The sequence below is a fragment of the Leopardus geoffroyi genome, chromosome D1 (assembly GCF_018350155.1).
Source record: "Leopardus geoffroyi isolate Oge1 chromosome D1, O.geoffroyi_Oge1_pat1.0, whole genome shotgun sequence".
Taxonomy (NCBI): domain Eukaryota; kingdom Metazoa; phylum Chordata; class Mammalia; order Carnivora; family Felidae; genus Leopardus; species Leopardus geoffroyi.
Window position 1 is genome coordinate 22,971,575 of NC_059329.1, and position 6,738 is coordinate 22,978,312.

Sequence of the window (6,738 nt, forward strand, 5' to 3'; positions counted from 1 at the left end):
AGAGAGAGAATCTTATTTTTAATGTTTATTTTTGAAAGAGAGAGAGACAGAGCACGAGTGCGGGAGGGACACAGAGAGAGAGGGAGACACAGAATGAAGCAGGCTCCAGGCTCTGAGTGGTCATCACAGAGCCTGACGTGGGGCTCGAACCCACAAACTGTGAGATCATGACCTGAGCCTAAGTCAGACGCTTAACCAACTGAGCCACCCAGGCACCCCAAAGAGGAGAGAGGATCTTAAGCAGGCTCCACAGTCATGGGACTCAATTCAGAACCCTGGGATCACGACCCGAGATGAAATCAAGAGTCAAATGCTCAACCGACTGAGCCAGCCAGGCGCCCCGGCCTGTGACTATTTTTATCATCATCATCGTGGTAAAAATCATTCCCTCCTACAGACCAAAGTTGTCTCTAATTGCTTTAGCTGTGAGCACCTATCATGTTAAGCAGACAATGGAAGAGCAAGCACACATGACCTACTGGTTTGTGTGATGGCCTTTCACAGATTAGTAACAAGGGTGATGCTTGCTGTGTATACCGTATAGGTATTTATCCACAAGGGGCATCAATTTGGAAGACTGGTAAGGATCAGAGAAGCTTGGCGCTCCGTAAATATTACATTGTGCTTGTTAACAAAATGAATGCAAACATATATTTTAAAAGGGAATCTCATTAATCATTACTTTTACTCTTGCTTTTGCCTTATGTAACAAGGTGTTTTCTTTTGGTTAATTAAAAGTACTTATAAGGGGTATCAGTGCTGATACCCTTTAAGACCAGGGTTCTGAACGGAGTCCTCTGCACTTCCGCATTGCCATCCAGCCTGATGGATTCCCTGGAGGTTAGAGAGACCCCCCCCCCCCCCAAACCAGGGCCCCGCAGGGAGAGGATGCCATTAGAGGGGATCTGGACTCTGGCATGTTGGAGCAGAGTTAACAGACTAAAGAAGCTAGTGGCTCATGTCTTGGGTGACTCTCCTCCCAGCAGTTTTGGGTACAGCCTGTACGTTCACATTTATGCCAGCAAAGTGGGGTAGAGGGGGGAAGCAAAGAGGGAGAGAGCACCTGGGAGCTGATACCTGAGTGAGGGAGGCTTAGGAAGGGGCAGCAGGGATGGAGGAAAGTTGAAATCAGGGGTCATTTCCCTTTCTCCTTCCAATCCACTCCTCCCTCTCTCTTTGCTGAGCCATTTTGCTGTTACGAAATTACATGATGCTGTTACTCACTGCCCCTGGCTTCCTTGCGTGGGAACTGTTAATGAAGGGAAAGCAATCGAGGAGACAGGTTTTCTCCAGGTTTCTCCAGGTTGGAGATGCACACTGGCTATGGGCTTCCCGGTGTGTTTTTGGGCTGCAAGACTTGAGTGAACTAATTCAATCCGAGGTGTCAGTGACTGATAGCTTTATAAGTAGTTCTCCCAGTATCTAAGGAAATGGCTCTCCGGGAGTAGATTTTTGGATACTGTAAGTAGATTCCTAGGGAGATGTTTTGGATTTGGGGGACCATCTATCTCCTCCACCTCTCAGGTAGCCGCTCTTTCAGGTGACAAGCAATGCTTTAAGGGCAGAGATTAGCAACCATCCCAACCTGGTCCCAGGCTGGGAGGGGGCACGGGAAAAGCTGGAGAAGAGCCCATTCACGTGGCCGCTCCCGTTCTAACTCACACCCCCACCTGCATTCAGGAATACCTCTTTCCCCTTTCCTCTGTGGTATTCATTTCAGGCTTTTTTTTTTTCTTAATGTTTATTTATTTTTGAGACAGAGAGAGACAGAGTGAAAGTGGGGGAGGGGCAGAGAGAGAGGGAGACACAGAATCGGAAATAGGCTCCAGGCTCTGAGCCGTCAGCCCAGAGCCCGACGCGGGGCTCGAACCCACGAACCGTGAGATCATGACCTGAGCCGAAGTCGGACGCTTAACCGACTGAGCCACCCAGGCGCCCCTCATTTCAGGCTTTGTCAAAAGCTCGACACTGAGACAATTAGCCTCTGCCCACAGCCAGCAGCCAGCTCTCGGCCCCTTCACCTTAATGGTGGCACTGTGCCTGAGGAGATACTCTGTGTAGCATTCTTCACAAATGCCTGAGGGGGAGGGCGATAGGCCTTTCTGTAGAAGAAAGGAATTGAAGTGGGGAAGTTGAGACTTAAAACTCAAAATCAACCAAACCAACACAAAATGTCAGGACTCCAACTTTTTTCCAGAGTGAGATAATTTTCTTTATTACCTACCATGAGCCATGACTTTGGGGATTATATGTGCCCTCTTAAACTCAGCAGGCCCTGGCCCCTGCCCCCACGCACAAGGATGGCTCAGAGATGGCTTGCTCCCCTCAGCAAAAGCCTTAATTTACCCCCTCGCATGCCTCACACTCCTGACCAGGAGGCATGTAATCTCAGGGGTCCTTTCCAGACCGAGAAGGCTGGCTGCATAGTCCTCTAACATGGGACATGTTTCAGGACCTCTTCGAGATGCTCAGGCCATCTGGATTCCTGTCTGTGAGCCATGTGATCTGTCTGCAGGGGAAAGTCACCAGTGAGACAGTCATTCCCAGGCTTCTCCTCTATCAACATTTGCAGCCACAGTGTGGAAAGTTAGCCCTTTGTTTTCCTCCAGTGCCTGGATCTGTGCATATTTCCACCCTTAAGGTGACCTTAGAGATGGCTCAGAGGGTGCCGAACTTAATAAGCACTTGGCAAAGTGAGCCAAAGGCACGAAGGAGGTGGAATAGATCACTGTCCCTCTTCTCTCTCTTCCTGTAGTTCTCTCTCTACCTTTATTGTTGTTTTGAATTTTTTAAATGTTTATTTAATTTTGAGAGAGAGAGAGAGAGAGAGAGAGAGAGAGAGAGCACCAGTGGGGGAGGGGCAGAGAGAGAGGGAGTCACAGAACCTGAAGCAGGCTCCAGGCTCTGAGCCGTCAGCAGAGAGCCCGATGCGGGGCTCGAACCCACAAACTGTGAGATCATGACCTGAGCCGAAGTCGGTTGCTTCACTGATTGAGCCACCCAGGCGCTCCTCTCTCTCTCTCTCCCTTTAAAATGCTGACATTGCCATAGCTCTCAAGGTTAAAGTTCACTGATTTTTAAATAGAATGAATGTATTCGATGACATTTACTAAGCTATTACTAAGCTATATTGTCAAGCAAAACATAATGTTTCTACGCTTGGTTGTGTCTGCCTCCTATTTTTGCTTTCCTGGGAGAGATCACCATATATTTTCCTACCTTTTTTTTTTTTTTTTTTTGAGCCACCAAAGACCCAGGCAAATCAACAAATGCTTATCAAGCTTTTTCTGTTTGTTCATCACTTGCCTGTAGAAGAACACAACAGCATTTCAGCTGTGGAGATAAAATACGATAAAATCCGCACTTATGTAGTCTCTATTAAGCGCCGGGCACAGAGTGCTAAGCATTTTTTATAAGCACTCATTTAATATTCCTGTGAGATAGGCATTATGTTTTTTAAGTTTATTTATTTACTTTGAGAGAGAGAGAAAGCAAGAGAGAGTGGGGGAGGGGCAGAGAGCGAGGAAGAGAGAGAGAGAATCCCAAGCAGGCTCCTCACTGTCAGCGCAGAGCCTGACGCGGGGCTCAAACTCATGAACCATGAGATCAGGACCTGAACCAAAACCAAGAGTCGGAGACGCTTAACCGATTGAGCCACCCCAGGCGCCCCGAGATGGGCCTCACGGCTCCTAACTTTATAGGTGAGGAAACCAAAGTTCAGAGAGATTGAGTAACTTGTTCAAGGTGACACGACTAGAGAGGATAGAGCTGGATTCGAATCCCAGTAGCTGAACTTCAGAATCCACACGCATAACTCGGGCTATGCAGCCTTTCCAACGGGTCTCCGTGACGCTGAGGAAGCCACGCAAAGCAGCGTATAAACGAACGCTCGTTTGCTATGGTGTAGACTGAGGTTATGGGTTTAAAAAGCAGGAAAGCAATGGTTCTTGGGAAAGAACCACAGAAAGAGCTGGGTTGGCTGATGGAATACATTGTTCTCAGGCAGCGTGAGGCAGACAACCCGGGGATCCAAAGACAAGCTAAGAAAGACAGAGGGTGGGAACCTTGCCTGACTTCAGAGTCAGGAAAATAGCAAAGTTCTTTTCCACAAAGTGATGGTAAGAATAGTACCTCCCTCCTGGTTTCGTGAGGATTAGAACAATGCCGTGCACGTAGCAGGCTCAGTGTCAAGTGTTGGCTATACTATTACTATTACTATTATTGTTCTTGGATGAACTTTCACTTCGAGCCTGGCTACAGTCGGGGAGAGGGGAGCCTGGCTTATATTATGGTGTCTTAGGTTAGTGACTGGAATACACTGAAAACCTTTGTTCCTTGGCAAAGCAACACCATGCTCTCATTTCAAACCCACTTATAAATTCTGCAATGGAAAAAACGAGGCTGGCCCTTCGGGAACTCACTGTAAGGGCCTGAGGCTCGCGCCATAGTCTCACTAAATCCACTGGCAGAAGACCTTTGGGCCACCCAGCCCCACCTGGAGGAGGAAGGCGATTAAACGGGTGATCTCACCACGTCCCCTTTGACCAAGGAGAGGGCCGGAGTCTGTGATCCCGTGAACAGACTCCTAGGCCTTGCAAACCATGGGCGTTTTTGTGGATTGTTCTTTGTTCAGAAAAAGCCAGAGCAGTCTCGAGAAGCCTGCAGAATGTTAGAGCTGTCGCTTCTAGAGTAACGTAACTCTGTCTGTTACCCAGCCGATCAGCAAGGCAAAGCAAAGCAAAGCAAGGTATATGTCTCCATGAGTCTCCATGAGTCATTTAATATTTAATATTCACAGTGCTGGCAGTTTTTTGACTGATGCAAATGTTTTGCAAACAGAACCCGGGCCTGTTTTTCTCCACGCTCCCCCCACCCCTGTCGAGTGAGAGGTTGGCAGAGGCAGTGCTAAACTAGTAGGGCCGATGAGATACTATCTCTGTCTCCTTGTAACACAAAACATTTATTTTGCAGCGAGTGAACACAAAATTGAAAGGGCTCCAAGATTTCTGGGAGCAAGAGGCTTGATCTCCCCTTAGCTGGACCGCCTGGTTTGTTGACTTTCTGCCTTTTGTCTCCCCCGTGGCAGTGATAAGCTCCACCTGAGACCTATGCAATTAGGAAGGCAGTTCTAGAAGCACCAGATCGTCCCCCACCTCAGGCCCCAGAAGTTAGGAAAACTGTCTAGGCGGCTGAGAGGACGAGAAACGTACAGCAGAAGTGATGAGCTCTGATGGGCAAAACCAGGTTTGGTGATGGCCTCCCGCTTCTCCCGCTTCTTCCCAAAGCCCCAGATGCAAGCGTGGCTCAGGGCCCACCCAGCAGCCTCAGCAGTCACACGGGGCACTTTGTGGAGGGCCTCACTTCCACGCAGCTGGACCACGGCTCCTCCAGATCTGTGACCACCGAGGCAACGTCACGGCGGACTTAGTTCCCTGGCTGTACCAGCCTCAGACGCTGCCTCAGTTGAAATCCCGGATCTTACTAGGCATGTGCCCCTGGGCAAGTTATTTAATTTCTGTGTCTACAAAATGAGGATAATAATTGTACCTACCCCGTGGGCTGTTGTGACAATTAGAACGTAGGCTCAATGTAAGTGTCGGCTACACTATTACTATTATTATCGGTGGGGAGGGAGGAGTAAAGTCCTGCTTCGCAGTCCGAGTCATGAGCACCTGCTCTCAGCGGCGTCATTGTGCCCACAGGCTGGGCCCCGGTGCTTCTCCCAGGGCTCTCATCTCATGAAGGAGCACCTTCTTCTTACCTCCCAGCTGGCTTTGTGTTGTCTCTGAGGCTCCTGGCTTTCAGAACCAATTTCTTCACTCCTGCTTCTTACATGGGGCTTCCAGCACCAGCCTGTATCGCTCAGTCCGTTCAGTGTTTAAAAACACAATCTTTGTCCAAGGTGCCTTAACCAAGTGGGTTAAGCATCTGACTCTTGATTTCGATTCAACCCCTGGGTTGAATAACCCCTGGGTCATGGGATCAAGCCCCACTTCGGGCTCCACGCTGAGCATAGAGCCTGCTTATATGAGTCTCTCTCTCTCCCTCTGCTCTTCCCTGCTCTCACTCTCTCTCTTTAAAATAAAATAAAAATATTTTGGGGCCACCTCAGTGGATTAAGTGTCCAACTTCAGCTCAGGTCAAGGTCTCGCGGTTCATGGGTTCAAGCCCCGCATCAGGCTCTGTGCTGACAGCTGAGAGGCTGGATCCTGCTTTGGATGTTGTGTCTCCCTCTCTCTCTGCCGCTCCCCCGCTCATGCTCTGTCTCTCAAAAGATGAATAAACATTAAAAAAATTTTTAAATAAAATATTTTTTAAAAACAAACAAAAACACAACGCCCCCCCCCCCAAAAAACCCTCCCACAATCTTTGTCTAAACTCTGCTTTCCATGGGCAGGGGGAGATGGGTGGCTCAGTGGGTTGAGTGCCTGTCTCTTGATTCTGGCTAGGGTCATGATCTCGCAGTTCATGAGTTCAAGCCCTGCATCGGGCTCCGCCCTCTCTCCCTCCCCCCTGCACCCCCACCTCATGCTCTCTCTCTCTCTCTCTCTTTCTCAAAATAAACTTAAAAAAATTATTTTTTAAACTCTGCCTTTCAAGAAAAGAGAAATATCTAAAGGGTTTGTCCCCGGAGGTGATTTATAACCACACTGCCCCAGTCTTGCTCCAGAAAATGCACCATCTCCCCGTTCAGTTTTTCATTTAACTCAGATTTATTGAGTGCTGTTAACATCAGAG

General features: G+C 48.6%; 1 non-coding gene across 1 annotated transcript; it reads right to left on the minus strand.

Annotated features, from left to right (window-relative positions):
* Positions 1-129: 129 nt before the first annotated feature.
* On the minus strand, positions 130-214 carry TRNAL-UAG. The gene has a single exon. It is a non-coding gene; the product is annotated as a tRNA-Leu (tRNA).
* Positions 215-6,738: the final 6,524 nt, after the last annotated feature.